We start from the raw sequence: 19,603 nt of genomic DNA, 5'->3' as shown, positions 1-19,603 counted from the left end.
CACGAATTGAGATAGGCAGGTTATTCCACCTGGTGGGAACAGCCCAGGAAAAGCTCCGTGAGAGCAATTTCATGCCTCTCTGGTATGGCACCCCAAGGCGTCGTTCACTAGCAGAACGTAAGTTCCTGGAGGGTGTGTAAGTCTGAACGAGCGAGTTTAGGTATATTGGTGCAGAGCCAGTGGTTGCTTTGAAGGCGAGCACCAGTGCCTTGAATTTGATGCGAGCAGCTATTGGCAGCCAGTGCAGACTGATGAAGAGAGGCGTGACGTGCGCTCTCTTCGGCTCATTAAAGACCAACCTCGCCGCTGCATTCTGGATCAGTTGCAAGGGTTTGATAGTGCATGCCGGAAGGCCAGCTAGAAGAGCATTACAGTAGTCCAGTCTGGAGAGAACAAGAGCTTGGACCAGTAGTTGTGTGGCATGCTCTGATAGGAAGGGTCTAATCTTCCTAATGTTGTATAATGCAAATCTACAGGATCGGGTTGTTGCAGTGATGTGGTCAGTGAATTTTAGCTGATCATCAATCACAACTCCAAGGTTCCTGGCTGTCCTGGATGGAGTTATGGTTGATGATCCTAGCTGAATGGAGAGATTATGGTGAAGTGCTGGGTTGGCAGAGACAACAAGAAGTTCTGTCTTTGCAAGGTTAAGTTGAAGGTGATGTTCCTTCATCCAGGCAGAAATGTCTGTTAGGCAGGCAGCAATACGAACACCAACCGATGGATCATCAGGTTGAAATGAGAAGTTGAGTTGAGTGTCGTCGGCATAGCAGTGATAGGAAAAGCCATGTTTCTGAATGACCGATCCCAGTGATGACATGTAGATGGAGAAGAGAAGTGGTCCAAGCACTGAGCCCTGGGGAACGCCAGTAGCTAGATGATGTGACTTAGACACTTCACCTCTCCATGACACCCTGAAGGACCTACCTGACTTGAACCACTGGAGAGCAGTTCCTGAGATGCCCATCTTCATGAGAGTTGACAGGAGGATCTGGTGGTTAACTGTGTCAAAAGCAGCAGACAAATCCAGTAAGATAAGTACTGTGGATTTGGAAGCTGCTCTTGCCTGTCTGAGTGCCTCCGTAACCGAGAGCAGGGCAGTCTCAGTTGAGTGCCCGCTTTTGAAGCCGGATTGGTTGATGTCCAGGAGGTTGTTCTGTTCAAGAAACGTAGACAGCTGGTTAAACACCACTCGCTCAAGTGTCTTTGCAATGAAAGGAAGAAGGGATACCGGTCTGTAGTTTTCTAAAAGTGCTGGGTTTAGAGAGGGTTTCTTAAGCAGTGGGGTTACCCGAGCCTGCTTAAATGCTGTGGGGAAGGTCCCGGTGTGAAGAGAGGTGTTGACAATGTGAGTGAGTGCAGGAGTAACAGAAGAAGAAATGGCCTGAAGGAGGTGGGTGGGGATAGGATCAAGCGGACAGGTAGTGGGATGATTGGAAAGGATGAGTTTGGAGACATCTGCTTCAGAGAGCAGAGGGAAGGAGGGGAGCGTGTGTGTGATGGTTGTTGAGATGTGTGTGTCAGTTTGTGGTGTGGAGAATTGACTGCTGATGGAGGAGGTTTTGTTTGTGAAAAATGATGCAAAGTCGTCAGCTGTAAGAGTTGATGAAGGAGGGGGAGGAGGAGGACAAAGGAGCGAAGAGAATGTTTTGTAAAGTGCACGAGAGTCAGAGCAGTTGTTGATTTTGTTGTGGTAGTATGTAGTTTTAGCAGTGGAGACATTAGCAGAGAATTAAGCAAGAAGAGACTGATACAGGGTTAGGTCAGTAGCGTTTTTAGTTTTGCGCCACTTCCTCTCTGCCGCCCGGAGTCCAGAGCGATGTTTGCGGAGAACATCAGACAGCCAGGGGGCAGAGGGGGTGGTGCGGGCTGGCCTGGATGTAAGGGGACAGAGGTTGTCTAAGCAGGATGTTAGAGTGGAGCAAAGAGTGTCAGTAGCACTGTTAGTGTCTAGTGCTGAGAACTGAGCAGGTGGAGGGAGTGAGGATGAAACCATAGTGGATAGACGGGAGGGAGAGAGCGAGCGTAGATTACGCCGAAAGGTGATCTGTGGAGGAGTGTGTGTTGTGTCCAGAGTCAGTATGAGGTTAAGAGTGATGAGAAAGTGATCTGAGGTGTTCAGTGGAGTAACTAAAGTGTTGTCTGTGGAGCAATAGCGCGTGTAGATAAGGTCCAGATGGTTACCTGATTTGTGAGTAGCTGTAGTAGATACTCGCATGAGGTCAAATGAGGTCAGAAGAGTGGTGAAGTCAGCAGCCTGGGGTTTATCAAGGTGGATGTTGAAGTCACCAAGCAGCACCAGAGGAGTGCCATCCTCAGGGAAGTGAAAGAGGAAAATATCTAATTCCTCTAAGAAGTTACCCAGTTGACCTGGAGGGCGATAAATAACTACAACATGGATTTTAGCAGGATGAGGGATAGTATGATAGACTTCTGAATGACCAAAACAGCATTTCAGATGTTTTGCAAACAAGATTTTTCAGCCGGTTAGTACAGATAGGCCTCGATCACACAGAACGCGTTTTTGCAGCGAGAGGCGCCTCTTTTGAATAGATTTCTGTTGGCAGAGAGCGTTATGCGCGCTGCTTATGCGCCCCGGGCGCCTCGCGTTTTAAACGCGTGCTGCGCCTCGCGTTTTAGAAGGAGTGCTCTGAGCGCATGAAGTTGAAAAAAAGTCAACACTGAGCGGAAAAGCGCACGATGTCATTGCGTTTTTTTTTCTATTGTCCAATCGAAAGAATGGAGAGGCGGGCTTGTGCAGTTCGCCTCGCATTTTCGAACCTGAAAAACGCGCTCTACGTGATCGCGGCCTTATGCTGTTACATCGCAAAAGTCACATGATTTTTTTTATGCGCATCAAGGAATTTATTCTGTAAATGCGTTTCCATTGTAGTTTATGTGCATGTTTTAGTATCAAATAGAACATTTATCAGACTCAAACGAGCGCATACGTTTTTTATGCACATTTTTAGAATTAATGCGCATCTTACCGTTTCCATTCAGCATTTTTTGATGCGATATCCCAAAATGCGCATAAAAAGAGGTGGATGGAAACATAGCTATTGTAGCGCGCCTCCCATCCAATAAATCGCTATAATCTTTGTGTTTTGCTACTATTCATATGAAATAAAGCGGCAGTGCGGAGAGCGCATGAACTGATCTTTGACCAGTCACAGCGTCAAATAAACATGAATGAGCATCTGAAAGTGTGTTAAAAGATAAGAGTACAACTTACAGAAATCTGTATGTTACATGGAATCACTCAATAAGTGTTTCAACCGTGGAAAGACGTCAATAAAACAGCTTGTAAACAATGTCATGTAACGTCACATTTACCTCAGAAAAACCATATCCAGTGTCCATAAACTCGTTAGTCAGCAAGAAAAATTAACTCTAGAGAGGAGCATTTTGCTAAATATATGCACCATATTTCATATTCAATATAATTTATAATGTTCTTCAATATTTAATGCTTGTTTGAATAAATCCGGCAAGTTTTTATGACAGCAACCATTTAAATGTTTATATTTAAAAAAACAAATTTAAGTAGAAATATGATTATGTAATTGTAAAGTTAATATTATAACTTTATCATAATTAAAAAACCCATCATTGAGTGTAATTTCAGGATTTGTATACAAATCAGTTAATTTTTACCTTCAACATTATAGTAGGCTAACGAAGCCTTGTAGGCTAAAACTGACTCCCATAGTTTATTTACAGCATTAGTTCAGAGATTTGTTTTCCTTGAGAAAATTTGCCATGTATTGTACCTGATATATATCCAATATTGAATCCAATTGCAAGCTTGTGAATCGAAATCGCATCGATTGTGAAATTTGTGTCAATACCCAGCCCTATCTCTCATGACATTTGGCACAAAGTGGTGAGCCATGACCCATCTTTGCTTGTAAAGAATGAGATGCTCCTTTTACACGCGATATCCTCACCTATTACCAGTTCACCTACTTATTGTGGGCTGTTTAAAAAAAAAACTTGGAGTGTGTAGCAGCCATCAAAATCAAAAGTTCAGTGAAAACATTGAAAATCTTTTCTTTGTACCTTTGTCAGTAAGAATTAACAAATCACAGATTATTGCATTGCATTTTACAAAATGTCCCAACTTTTTTGGAATTGGGGTTGTAGAATAGTTTTGGTTGTTGTTGTTTTTTTATTAGACTAAGTAATGTTTATGTAACCAGAAAAATGTGTCAGTGTTAAGTGTAACTGGAACATGAATTTACATAAAAAAAACTGTGAGGATTCCTTTCAGTGCTTCCTCTTTTCAGAACATCACTTCTGCAGATGCATGCAAATCGGCTGAATAAGAGCTTGCAGTAGATTGTAAGCTGACTAAATAATTGGAGAGGTTGAAGAAGCCCTGCATACATCACCAGAGAGAAGTCTGGAAGATTGAGTTATGATATTTCAATTCAAAATTACAAGGTCAAAAATAAAAAAACATGCATGGATGAATATTTCACATTAAGATCAGTAACATGCAAGGAAGAAAATAGGGGAATTTTTATTTCATGTTTCATTTAATGTTTAGATGCTAGATATTACCATGGTTGCATAATTTTGTTGTTTCCCCAAGAGATGGTAAACAGGAAACTCGCACTCCTAACACATTAAGAATCTTCCTGTTTGAGAACACAGTCATAATCTTCACACTTGCGTTTGTTTTAGTCGTTGTTACTGTGGCAGCAGCAGCACATTGCAAACACAAGGCACAGGTGTTTTAGGTGGCATGTGTACAAATCATTAGTGCCATGGCAACATAAATAACACTTCAACTGAACCCTGTAAGAACATTAAATAACACCTGTTCTGTCCTTGATACAACTATTATAGAAATATAAGTATTAGTTGTGTTTGATAAGGCAGAGAGACATATGTTTGTAGGCAATCTGACATTTAAAAAAAACCCATAAAAATGTAATAGAAAAAAGGAACAGAGCCATATCAAGCAACCAGAATAAAGTGCTTCATTGAGGACATTTTTGTAGGCCAACCCTGCATTTAAAACGGTCAATATAAATCACCATACATGCAATGTATTTGCTTGTTTTCACTTCAAGAATGACCACATGGCTGACATGATCTTAATTCGTATAGCACTCCTTGCACATGCGAGTTATTGCAGGCTCATATCAACACGTTATCATATCGACAAGGCATAGCAGCATAGTTTTTCATATCAGCCGATGCCGATTTTTATATTTTAAGTGTTTATCAGCTGATTCTGATGTCGTGCCGATAATATCGTGCATCCCTATTCCACATGTAATACTCATTTCATATGCAAAGATGTCAGCCAATCACAGCAGTGGTCGTTTACACTGAAGTCTCACAGCAGACACGAACCTTCAAACAGAGCGTTCATATCAGAGGCTAAAATCAGGGTAGGAAAAAAATGCCCATTATTTCAAAATTGTGACAATTTTTGATGTAAAAATCATACTAACATAAGTGCACCCAGGAAACATAAAATAATAAATCCAGTTCATGGCCCCTTTAATGTCTCTGACAATAGCCACTTGTTAGCAACCGCCTCTTTAAAAGACAAGTACAAGCTTTTAAAAAAAAAAGGATGTATTTTGTCTAAAAATATGTGTTAACCACAGACCTTATTTCAGGCATTTTTTGTCAGTCTGCCTTGCTTTTCTTATGGTTCTGTAAAAACAAACATGAGTCATATATTATATATATGTAACAATTAGTCCACTGGAGGCAAGCTTGCAGAATCCAAGTGCAGTTTATTCAAAAAGACTTGGCTTAACGTGGCATGGTTAAACAGAAAACTCACCATACAGCAGGCTACACAAACATTCAAAACCAGACCAGGACAGATGGCAAACATGAGGGCTTAAATACACAAGGACTAATGACTAGACAAGGGACACCTGTGAACAATGATTAAACAATGAACCAATGACAACATGACACAAGAACACATGAGGGCATGGGAATCACAAGACAGTGAACTTGACAAACTAAGGCCCCGTCCACACTAGGGCTGAACGATATGGACAAAATTTCATATCTCGATTTTCATGCCAGATATCTCGATATCGATACAATACGATATGACTACGTGTTCGGTGTAAACCAGAATCTGAATTAAAATGTGTTTATGATAATGGCATAAAATGAGAAAATAACTATTGGTGACATTTCATATACCATTAAAACATAATAAAATAATTCAATAATTTAAAATATTTTGAATCTGCACGTACGTTGCCATAGGCAACATTACTTTGTGCAAAAACAAAAAACAAAAAAAAACGTCACTTCTGCTAATTGAGTTGGTCGCGGGCAGACGGTATACATACTCTACATGAGATAAATTGAACTATAAAAAAGAAAAAAAGATTAATTATGGCTGATGATGCAAGTCATGCAAAAAAGAAAAAGACTTATTATTTCAATGAGGAGTGGGAGACAGAATTCCTCAGGGCCGGCCCGTGGCATAGGCGGAATAGGCAAATGCTAGGGGCGCCACTCATCCTTAGGGGCGCCAAAATGTATTACCGATATTTTATTAATATTCATTTGAAATATTACCAAATAAAGCTCAAAAAAAGCGTCCCCCGCCTCTTCCCAGTCCGCCGCATCAATCTCCCCCCGCCGAGCTACTTGAAGTGCGTCAGAAATATAACGTGCAATCAGTTTAACGTTAGGGGAATTTGTTGTGTCGCGCCGCCTTTCGCCGCATCCAAAGCAGACAGGATTGCTTTTATTTTTTAGGGTGCTTGGCCGCTCGCGCCAGGTGTAGACTCAGTGAAAGTTGCCTGATCATTTATGACGGATGGCCGAATTGTAGTGTCAAAAAAGACAGAAGCCCTCTGATGATGGGAAGATAAGGAATACACTGCTCTTCTTACTTAGTATTTGTGTCTTGTTTCTAGTCTAAATATATACAAATTCTTAAATCAAGATGCATTTACTAGATAAGTTAAATGACATAAGATATGTTTTCTTGAAAATAAAATCAAAATGAAGTGAGTTTTTGCTTATAACAAGCAAAATGATCTGCCAATGGGGTGAGAAAAATAATCTTGTTCCTGATTGAAATCTTGTTTCTTTCCCAAACAGAAATAAGATTATTTTTCTCACCCCATTGGCAGATAATTTTGCTTGTTTTAAGCAAAAAACTCACTTCATTTTGATTTTTTCCCCCCAGAAAATAAGAAAAAATATCTAATGTCATTTTACTTATCTAGTAAAGGCATCTTGATTTAAGCATTTTTAGATTTTATACTGGAAACAAGAAATAAATACTAAATAAGAGCAGCATTTTTTGCAGTGTAAAGACCGAAGTAAAGTGATGTAGGCTAATGAATGAACAGTGTATCTATAATTGCATAGTGGTAAAATACTAATGTTCGCTAATTTAATTCGTTATTTTTACCTTAAACTATGCAAGCAGCTGTTCTGGGTTCTCCAGAGGCCACACAGCCAGTGTGATTTTGTAAAAAAAAAAAAAAAATTGTTTTTATATATATATAAATATTAAACGCATGTAATATCACTTTTTTTAATAGCTTAATGTTTTTACTCTGCAGTTGTGCAGTTTTAAGGGGATATATAGCAATTTGAAAATGTATTTGCCAAAATTAGTAATGATATTTATATACAGGTTCATTTAAAATAGTCAAGTCAAGTCAACTTTATTTATACAGCGCTTTTAACAATGTAGATTGTTTCAAAGCAGCTTTACAGTGTTAAACAGGAAAATAATGCAACATAATTTTATTCAGCTGTATAGCCATTCTGGAAAAAACGCTGATGTCATCAGTTCATTTCAATTATCATACAGTGACAGTGTGGGCTTTAGATCAATAATTCGATCAGTAATTTAGTTTAAATGGTTAATTTAGTTTATTATTTAGATTTATTTCGATGTTTAGTTGAAAAATTTAGTGTCCCCAACTGAGCACGCCAAGCCAGAGGCAACAGAATAACAAAATAGCAACATTTTAGGTAAAATTCACATTAAATATCTAAATTTCACAGTTTAATTCCTGGTGAAAACATGAATGCTCATAGTCAAGTGTAAGATTGCTGCCATCTACTGGAAAACAAACACTTTTGCTAGTTCTCAATGAATAGTTTGTGCATGAATGCTAGATGCTATTACTCTTGCTCTTTGTGTTTAGGCTGTAATGTGGCGTAGGTGCTATTTTTGTATAGTTTAACTATCATCAGCCTTTAAAAAATCAAATAATAATAATAATATCATGAACATAATGATGGGGTAGAATGGACTGGACATCATATAAAACAACAACAATAAAAATAAAACATCAATGCATTACAAAAATAAAACTGTACGAGTGTTTCCACAACTTAGACTGATAACGTGTAGTGCTAAACCTTGATACAAGGGGCACCAAATAAAATCTTGCCTAGGGCAGCAAATTGGTCTGGTCAGGGCCGGCCCTGTGTGTGTGTGTGTGTGTGTGTGTGTGTGTGTGTGTGTGTGTGTGTGTGTGTGTGTGAGTGTGTGTGTGTGCGTGTGTGTGTCTGTGCCTATATTAAACAAGTAGCCCTCAAGACTTTTTTATCCCTTCAGGGAGCCCTCGCTCACAAAAAGGTTGGAGACCCCTGCTCTATTCTATTCCCAGTTCACCAGCCACTTACTTTTAAGTATTTCGGGAGAAGTGGATGAATTCACGTGTTGTAAACATAGAGGTTGCAAATCCAACAGATCCGATTCTCTGAACTGCGTCTGCGGCACAAACTAACACGGCGGCGCCCATCGCGCATACAGCTCAACTAACGCCATCGTTATAAAGTCGTTTAAACAACAATATACTTCCACTTGCATGTATTTGACAATCGGAATATCAGATATTTCATGCCATAGCTAACACATTTGTGAATATTCTGAATAAAAAAGGAAAAAATGACAAAAGCAGATCATCATTCATTCAGCGCTGTTGCTGCTGCGGTGTGTCACGTGACAAGCAATGGCGTGTCACCATGGAAATGCCGCCCCCCCTCTCACAATATAGTTCCCGCGTCCCTGTAGTGTGCGTGCGCTGGCTTTAGCGGGGCATTCAAGGGCACTCGTAAAACTGATGTGTGTTGTGACTGCCAGAGTTGTATGCAGGGGAAATCTATATTGTCTATATCGTTGCTTTTTTCAAAAGCCATCTGTTATAATCGCGTTGCGCATTATAACCACTTACACGTGTTTCTATTGAATTTATGAATGCAATGTCTCATAATCAGAGGCGTTCAAATTAGCGGAGTTTTGTTCAGAGCGCGCGCCGCTCTCACTCGCTGAAAAATGCACTTAAAGTCCCTGTAAAGTCAAAACTAAACATGTGTTCTGAGTTCCTCACACCACAGATAAATGTGTTATTAACCACCCAGCCAAATTTGAATCATAAAAAAATCCGGGAAGTACATAAAATAGCTTATCAAAAACCTGAAAAAATGAGCAGCATTCTCTGCTCTCAAACGCTGGGGGTGTGTCCGCTGTCAGCGCCGAAACCACGCCCACTCGCGGGAAAGCGGCAGTAGCACACAAGACAACACTCACTGATCACGAGTGTCTATGATCACGACGCACCAGATGTCGGCGGGACGGGAGGATAAAGGCCTGGGCGGGGGATAGTCGGTTCTGCAGCGGATTATCAGTGAATCCCAGTTGTCTCCGGTGAAAGTTTGTAAAACGATCCGGTGTAAAGTCACTGCAGAGGTAGGTGTCGGTGATGATCTCCAACAAGGTTGCTGTTCACAAAATTAATCCACCTCTTCATCGTTTTTGTTTTGTAAGCTGTTATGCAAGTTGTTGACTATAGTAACTAACAGTACTAACAGTAACTCGCGATCGAACTGATGCGAATGTGCTCTAGTTATGATCGTGTTAGGGGAGGAGCCAGGCTCGGTGGCTCCAGTGCGTCATCGAGCCACCGTTTTAGCCCCGCCCAGAAAATCCTGAACACAGCAACGGTGAAAAACTGTTTAACGGTCTAACTTCTGAAATTCAGTACTTCATAGTTCACAGTCTTTGTAATGTGTTTCAGCAATACATTTCTAACATTTATAATGTGTTTAGAAACAAATCTCAGAATTGCCTTTACAGGGACTTTAAATCAGAGATAAACGTGGGATGCAGGAGATTCACTCATCATACAGTGGTTGACTGTTTTTGTTCTATTTCAGCGGCGAAAATTGTTTCAAACAAACACAGCAGAACCACAGCGCATCTGATATGACTGGCATAAGGCAGGTGAATTTAGGGACTGTCTCTAAAGTTACATACAACATTGATAACGTTATAAGCGTTTCAAACTTCAATAGCATTTGAAGAGAATGACAGTCATAAAACTGACTGTAAAGTGTTCATCTAGGTGTCAGGTATGATGCACACCTTTTGATATTTAATAAAATAAACTGTCAAATCATATGGAAATATGGATATGCATTATTTCACTAGGATACTGTTTGGGCTCTTACACAAAATATGCTAGATTTAAATGCATCATTGCTGAACACTGATGAGAATATTGCTTGAGAATATATTTACAGAGATAATATTAGAGATTATATTTACAACAAATTATTATTTTTTATGCGTTATCCGTTGCTATTGATGACGGCCATTATAAGGAAGGAAATCCCACAGAATAGAATCTAGCTTAAAAAAAGTGCATAGAGCTGCTTTAGTTATTTGTTGTTTGTTGATTTTCAAATATAAAACTTGTTGAAATGTTTTAAGTGTGTGCATCTGTTCTTTTTGAACACTTTCATCTCATTTGAACAAAACCGTGATAATATTGATAACCGTGATAATTTGGGTCACTATAATCGTGATGTTAAATTTTCATACCGTTTCATCCCTAATCACGAATGAACCAAAAACACCTCAAATAAAGGATTCTCCAGCCTGACAGCGTGCTAAGGCATGTTCAGTTAGACATGTACACATCAACACGATCTGTAACAATGCAATACTATGACATATAAAAAAACATGTTTTACTCACAAAAGTGTGTTGCACCGTTCCTGTCGGATCCAATATAGAAGGCACAGCATTGTGTTTTAATCTCAATATGTCTGCAATCCAGTCTCGACCTGTATCTTGTTTACAATCGATTCCGCGGTGAAATGAAGCGAACAAGCGCGCAATGTCTTACGCACGTGACCCGTTTAGCTCCACGAGTCGGTGGGCGGGCTTGAGGCGGCGCTTCAGCATTCGATGACGTCAAGGGTCGACATATTCTGGGCCTGGTGTCAATAAAAGCTTTTCTTTGACTAACAAGGAGGTTTTCAGCTTTAGGTTTACAGGATATTCTTATATCACGATGAACTTTTCTATATCAAAGGCTCAAGGGAAAGTTGATTTCTCAATTCATCACCCCTTTAAGACTGGGTTAAATACATGTCCACAGAAGGGTTTTCACCTTGGGAGAATGCATATCGTCATTGTCATGTTGAAAAAATACCCAACAACGCAGGGAATGAGGAGAGGGTAGCATCTTCTGTTTCAAGTTTTTGTATTACATCACACAGTGGTGGGTGAATTCATGACAGCATTGATGAAGCACAACTCTCTCACACCTTCAGCACTCATACATCACTATATAAGAGCTTTCCTATCACCAAACTTCACTGTTGGAACCAGGCACTTTTTGCTGTAGTCCTCCTCTATCAACACCAAAACATTTTAGATGCTGTTAGATCGAAAATGATTGACTTGGTCTCATGAGACCAGAGCATGGATTCCCAGAAGTCTATATTTTGTAAATATGGTCCTTGGAAAAGGCTAATTGACTTTATTGTGCTTTGGCTACCGTAGGTAGTTCCGGTGTGGACAACAACCATACATGTCACTTCTGCATCTTACTCTGAGATAAACACTCACTCTTTGAATAGCTTTTGCTGGCTCTGTGACACTCACTTGAAATTTCTCTTACTCTTTGCTAGGGATGTGACGGTGAGGAAATTTTCCCACCGGTTAATTGATGTGTGACAACACCGGTAATACCGGTATCACCGGCGGAGGCTTTTAAATCTAAAGTAACATGCACACGACCGCTCTGAACTGAAAACGCGCCAGGGCGCGCACACCGTGAATGACAGCTCGTCTGTAAATGCGCGCTCTGTGAGGCCATGGGTGCCTCTCAGTTCCCTAGTTCAGTACTCAGGGCACTGATCAAGCATTGATCAGTCTGATTGAGATGCACGCCATGAATGAATAACAGTTCGTCCCCTTGTTTATACTCGACGCGCCCGCACGAGCGCGAGGGTGCGCGCGGCAAAAAATAAATGCGCGGAGCGCGGAGGCTCGCACTGCGGAGCCAGGCGAAAGTAAACAATGCGCGCTCTGTGCGGCCGTGCACATTTTACTTTCAGTTTTGAATTAGCGCCAATTCGGCTGCGGGTTGCTTGAATTGTGGGTTCATTAGCCTATTATTTTTAATGAAAAACACAACAACAAAACAAATGACAAACTCCCTTAAATAGGCGCTTTTACGTTTCGCTTTGAAACCAAATCTTCCGCGATCATCAGTCAGCTCCTCACTCTAAAATCTGATGAATGACTCCTGCCGCTGCCTAGACTCACGGTCGGATCCTGCTTTATTAAGCAGATACGTTCAGTTTTTATTTGTATTGTCTGTTCTCTAACTGAACTAAATTATTTTATTACTATAAAAAAATCAAAAAGACGGGGGGCGGTGCCACGGTGGGCAAGTGATGTAACCGGTGTTGAGTCTGGACACCGGTAACACCGGCAACACCGACTATCGTAGCAAGCCTACTCTTTGCCTAGCAAAAAACAATCACTCATCACTAAATGAAAGCTTACAATGAAGGCCTGATTATTTCAGTGGCCTTGTCTCAAGTCCATTGTTTTTGAATTTCTGTTACTTCAGCTATATTTTCACACCTAAAATAATGATTTGGTAATCCTCTTGTACCACTGTCCTCTTTTGTGCTAAGAAATAAGTCTCTTGATAGTTCTCTCCCAAGTGGTTCAATTGTAGAGATGCACCGATTGATCGGCCAGGGATCGGAATTGGACGATTTTCTGCATGATCGGCCTGATCGGTGATCGGCCGATCAGTCTCATGTGTCTCCGATTTTGAGCCGATCTACATGCGGCTGAGAGCACGAGCGAGGCCGCGACGTTGACGTCACAGCCACATGCCAACATGTCGTTGGTATGGAAGTGTTTTACTGTGAGCAAAGAAGACACTATTTATGCCATTTGTAAAACTTGTAAAGTTAAAATAAACCGCGGGGGAACCACCAGGAAAGCGCACAACACGACAAACCTAATTAGACACTTAAAACTCCATCACCCCGCTGAACATGCCCAGTTTGAAGAAGGTAACGTTAGTAAAGGTAAAACGGCTAAAGCTGGCCAGAGCTCAGAGCCAGCCACAGGTCTGCAGCCTCTCCTATCTTTCCTGGGTATAAGCAGCGAAAAGACCAAAGCAATTACAAAGAAATGATGGACTTCATGGCGCTGGATGATCAGCCGAACGCTTAAACCGTCACTTCATGGGAATTTACCATTTAATTTGAGAAAACTGTGAACACAGACACTCAAGGGTCTGCACGGCAACCCGTCAAAATAAAAGTTCGGTTTAAAAAAATTTAATTGACAGAATATATTGGCCTACTTTTGTAGACTACAGTAGATTTAGCGCCGTCTCTATGTAATAATAATACGTCTCTACTAATAATAATAATTATGCCTAGATGGTTGATAATTTTTTTGATATTTTTTTTATAAACAATATTTACTTTTAAACAGCGTACAGCCTTTAAATGTTTATGTATTATTTACTTATAATGATTATCATCATAAATAATAAACTAAATACATTTAATTCACTGAAATTGGTACAGAAAATTTGTATGGTATTGGTACGGACTACTGGAGTTTTGGTAGCGTGACATCTCTAGCTGGCAAAATTTCTTACCCAATTACTGAACTATTATTTGGAGGAGTACTGTACACTTCAGGTTTGTTGATTTATAGGATCTTTTGACTTTTGTAAGACAAGTAAAAAAGAGAAAAAGGTCCATTTATAATGTTTTGTTTCATAAAGCAACTGATTTTCAGTTATTTGTTATTTCTACTTCTTTCCAGGCACAGAACACTTATTTTTTGAGAGTTGTTTAAGTGCGAGAAGATCCTGTTGTAGTGTTTAATAATTTATTTTATAAAAACAAAAATTGCTTTGAAGAAAAAGTGGATTTTTGTTTGTATATGCTGTCAATTATAGTTCTTAGAAAGAAAATCGGAATCAGCAAAAATCGGTATCGGCCGATCTCATTAACAAAAAATCGGAAATCGGAATCGGCCAAGAAAATTACAATTGGTGCATCTCTATTCAATTGTTGTCAGCATTAAGTCTGAGAATGATTCAGTGGGCTATAACACTTAAAAATGGTCAGGAAATTACTTCTCTTTAAATGTTTTGGTTCAACATACTTACCTGTTGATCAAAAGTTGCCTTAATCTTACACCAGAATTTTTTGTTTATTTTTTTTTATTTAGTAACTTTCAGGAGGGTGTACTCATTTTTGCAACACAACATTGTATAACTTTGATAAGAAAATCTTATTTTCCTGAATAATTTTAACATGCTTCTTTGTTAATTGGTCAAGCAGACTTCCTGGAACATTATACCTCTAAAGAACTCTAAGTAATTGCTGAATTTGTTATGTTTCAGAGGGGGTGTACTCACTTATGCTGAGCACTGTATGTCCACAGCAGAAACAAACCTTTCCTAGTAGTAGTTGCTGGCAGTGTTTATTTGGATAAAAAAACTTTTTATGGCAGATAGCAGTATCAGCAAATGCACGTGTCGAGTGTTTGAGTTTAAGGGCTGATTTGATTACACATTCATAATGTTTCTGTACTCCCAGAGTATTCTTATAATAGTTCTTTGTTTATAACCATATAAGGACCCCTTCTACTGCTCTCTGCACGAATTGTGCCGCGTTACACCCATGCCGTATTCCTCTCTTTAGTCCTCCTCACCACATGTTTTAGTAATCAAAGTTCAAAAAGCTTCCCAAACTCTGAAGGGATGTGAGAAATTTAGAGCTCCACTGTTAACTGACACCTAGAGCAGATGGTACGTTCATGAATTGTGGGTAGTGAACAGTAGTAGAAAGGTTTGGTGATTTGGCAGCAAACATGGGTGACATACTTGGGAGGGGGAATTTCCACTCTAAAAAGCCAAGACATTTGGGGAAATAGTAGAGAAAATAACCATACACACTGACTCTTTAAGAAAATACAACACAATTTATGGTTTTAAATCAATTGCAAACCAATGCCACTGAAGGCATATGGAAAGGAGATGAAAATGGAATATTTTATATAATATAAAACTACTTTTAAATGGCTGTCAGTGGAGTAGGGTCAGTATAGTTTTCATTTTATTTTCAATTAGATTAGTTAGATTAGTTTGTTTTGAGTCCATCATTGTTTTAGTTTTAGCATAGTTTTTTTTTCATAGTTTCACTTTATAAAGTTTTTATAGTAGTTTTAGAATGCTAGGGCTACCAAAGTTAACTGGTTTAATTTAAAATCGTGTAAAATTTCTTAGCTCAGTCTAGTGTTATTTCTGTCTAGTGGCATTTTCATGTTTAAAGGGATATTTCACCAAAAAATGAAAATTAACCCATGATTTACACCCCCTCAAGCCATCCTAGGTGTATATGACATTCTTCTTTCAGACGAACACAATCTGGGTTATATTAAAATATGTCCTGGCTAATCCAAGCTTTATAATAGCAGTGAATGGCAGCCCAAAATTCCCCCCAAAAGTGCATCCATCCATTATAAAAGTGCTCCACATGGCTCCGGGGGTTAATAAAGGCCTTCTGAAGCGAAGCCATGCGTTTGTGTAAGAAAAATATCTATATTTAACACGTTATAAAGTACATTATCTAGCTTCCGGCAGACAGCCTTCCATATTCAACTAGCATGGCTTGAGGGTGAGTAACTCATGGGGTAATTTTTTTTTTTTGGGTGAACTATCCCTTTAAAGTCCTCATGAAATCAAAATCAATCTTATTTACTTTGTTAGCAAACATTACTGGTCTTAGGGTGAACAATTAATCCGTGCAAGTTAATACACAGAAAAAAAATTGTTTGCCGTGGTAATCTTTAATCAAAATCTGAAAAGTAACTTCTAGCCTGGAATGACGTTCCCTTTCCGATGATGGCTGTGTGACGGCTTGGGTTTAATATTCTGCTATGAGCGAGATATGGAGAGGAGGAGCGCTGAAGTAAAACCAATCAGGGTATCTTGTGTCCATTCCAAATCCGTTTTCAATTAAAAAACAGAAAACGAAAAAACAAATAGTTTTTCTTTTTTTCATTATTTTCAGACAAACGAAAAACGAGATTTCTGCTTGATTTTTCGTTTTTCATTCAGAGGTGGAAATATGTATAACCAGTTTGAATATTCAATTTCTACATGTGGGCGAGAATTGTACGCCCCTTTCTGCTGATTGGTCAGCCGAAGATCAAACTATTCCGTCATCGGTTCTTCCTCAGTTCCGCACAGCAGAATAAAAGTCATGCGCTGCCACAGCTGTGTGGATTCTTAATGCTTTTATTGCAACTACATTTCATATATTTTTCTCATCAAACAACCAGACTAACGAATGGCTCGACACAACCCGTACCAGGGCAGAGCCTTGACAGGGTTTTCTTCTGTGTAGACCAGCGGCTTTAGACCAGCAAAGTGTCAGGGGGTCCGCAAAATAATTTGCTAGGCTATCCTACCGTATTTTCCTGACTGTAAAGTTACATTTTTTTATCACAAAACATTATATAATGTATTGAACGTCAAATAATCGAAATGTTGACTTTTTTTAAAGTAGGCGCGTATTCGCTGTATTTTAGTTCATGTTTCCGGTGTGCGTCAGAGAGATGTTCATATGAGACAGAGACGCGCTAAAGCAGCACATCCTGTTTTCTTTATTTTACAAAGGCATGACCTTTTGTAGTAATTTTAAATGTGAACAAATAAAATAAATATTTTACTGCTTCCAATGAGGAAAAAATGAAGTGATGGCGCCGGAGACTTGTGTGCTCACATAACAGTTCTGGCATTGCTGACTTGACATCGCAGCCTGTTCATTATCAAAATAAAACCAAACATATAAAAAGTTATTCTGCTTAGCCTTAATATTGTACAACAGACAAATTAAATTGTGCCAGTCAGTACTTGCTTTTATTCCAAACTCACACCTATCTCTGCATGTAAAGATACCAATTTAGCCTATGCGCGTATGAGACTGGAGGAAGCCTTCTTTACATAAATAGGCCTAGTATAATAAACAAATGTTACATTGCAAATATGGAAACTTTGGACCGAATGAAAGATGTCCGATACAGTCCAACGTCGATACAGTTTCTATTCAAATAATTTCATTTAGGCTTGGTATTTAAACTAAATGTTGTTTGTAATAAATGGCACAATATATAGGCTAGACTTAGACATGTGCCGGTAAACGGTAATATGATATACCGCAATAATGAACATGCACAATATTGTTATCGTGGGCACTTCAAAATACCGTGAATAATTATTTATTACGAATTATTCAGATTTTTAGAATGTATTTTAAGAATACTTTACCCATCAACCGTTTAAAATGAACAACGCGTCAAAGAGGAACGCGCACTGATGTAAATAGACCGTGCATGAGCCGAGCACATGGCGGAAGGCGTGAAGACGCACTGAAGTGCACATTCACTTTCAGACAGCAGAGGGCGCTGATGGAACAGCAGAAATACAGCCGTTTCCCCAGTAACCACAATCCGGTGCTCGTCATCACATAACCTAATACTTAAAGACTTAAAGTAATTTTTAAACTTAATTTTTTTTTTTTTTTTTTAAATCACATGCCCTAGATATTGTTTGAATATGTTCTGACTGTTGTTCAATCACACACTTTACAATATGGCTCCATTATTTAACATTAGTTCATTCATTAACAAACTGACAATGAAAAATACTTCTAAAGCATGTATTAATCTTAGTTAAATGTACATTTCAGCATTTAATAACACATTATTAAAATCAAAAGTTGTAACTGTATTATTTGATGGACCTGAGCTTACACTAACAGTTGCTTTTTTAACCTAACATTATCAAAGAAGAATAACTTCTGTAAAAATGTAGCTATTCGCTCTTTGTTAATGTTAATGCATTAACTGGCGAGACATTATTGTAAAGTGTTACCTATTGTTCTTTATAATTCTTTAGCACTTTAATCGGTTTCAAATATTTGTTTACTTTATACATTTTTGTGTATTGCTTTATTGTATTTAAATGTTTGGTTCTTTTGTTATAAGAAAGTTTTTAAACCTGTTATAGTATGACAACACTTTTTTTGCAACTTTTTTTAAAATATCGTGATAATACCGTATACCGTGATAAAAGCTTCAGCAATTAATCGCAACATGAAAATTTGATACCGGCACATGCCTAGCTAGACTATTTTTATATAGGCTTCTATGTATATTTTTTTATTATATGGCTACTTATATATTTCATTCTTGTTGTTTTCTAAATAACATTAATTTAAGGATTTGTCATACAGCGAGGGGAAGTAAAATACGCATAGCCGTGTTAATAGTGTTTATTAGGCCTATGTTAATGTTGTATTTTATTTACCGGTATTTTAAACTAGGCTACTTCAGAATGTAGGCTAATAATAAAATGCAGATTTTACTACAATGCAACGTTCGCGTGTTTCTCTCTCAACATGACCCGGCGTGTGAATCAGGCTACACTTGGTGCGACTTTTCTGGCAAAAAGGCTATGGTCAATTATAAAATATGCTGTATTATTACAAAATGCATAGGATGCATTATAGGCTATACATTGTGTTAATTATCCTCACCCACATTAACTTTGTCACTGCCTAATTATATGGGGGTCATTGGACATTTATTTACTCAATATGAAATAAACTCAAAGTAATAACTGCTGCGTATTTCCTGAACATGTCCCCGCCTGACTGGTGCATTTATCTGCAGTTTATTACGTTTATTTAACCCATCGCAATTTATTGGAACTGTGTGAAATAGGGTTCCTACAAAATTATGTTATGCTTATTACTTTCTTTTTTTCGGAACACACACACACACAGACACAAAAAAAAAATTCCTGCTCGCATTTGCCCCTTTTTTTTAAAAGCGGATGCAAATATCTTGTAACATAATTCAAATATATAACTCGTGCCATAGGCTATATATTCCAAGCGCTCTGAAGGTATACTGGGTTTGAGAAACAAACTGAAATGGCAAGATATTACAGGCTTTAATGAAAATCTTGTGTGCAGCAGTAGCCTACACAAGCACCCTTTCGAGGTATCAATTATAATCCATTTTAATAAAACAGGCATAAATCATAAAATAAAAGAGTAGGCCTATGTCTTTTAATATCTGTTTTTCTCCAGTTGTCTGGTTGCAACGCATTATTCTTTCCTTTTTGTATTAGTGTTTAAAATATTTATTTTTAATTATTTATTTAACGAAGGTAGGCTATGACAGCCATCATATATCCTGCCAGCTGATGCAAAGAAGTGAATTTAT

The 19,603-nt window shown here is 38.6% G+C and overlaps 1 protein-coding gene across 7 annotated transcripts in view; it reads left to right on the top strand.

Moving 5' to 3' along the window:
* The window catches only part of plp2b (proteolipid protein 2b), a 43,389-nt gene that overhangs the window by 14,218 nt on the left and 9,568 nt on the right, over positions 1 to 19,603 (top strand). The gene's annotated exons all lie outside the window — the stretch shown is intronic.

This window comes from Gobio gobio (genome assembly GCF_949357685.1).
Source record: "Gobio gobio genome assembly, chromosome: 10".
In the NCBI taxonomy this organism is placed as follows: domain Eukaryota; kingdom Metazoa; phylum Chordata; class Actinopteri; order Cypriniformes; family Gobionidae; genus Gobio; species Gobio gobio.
The sequence above is the reverse complement of the archived record's forward strand: the minus strand, read 5'-3'. Positions and strand labels throughout refer to the sequence as shown.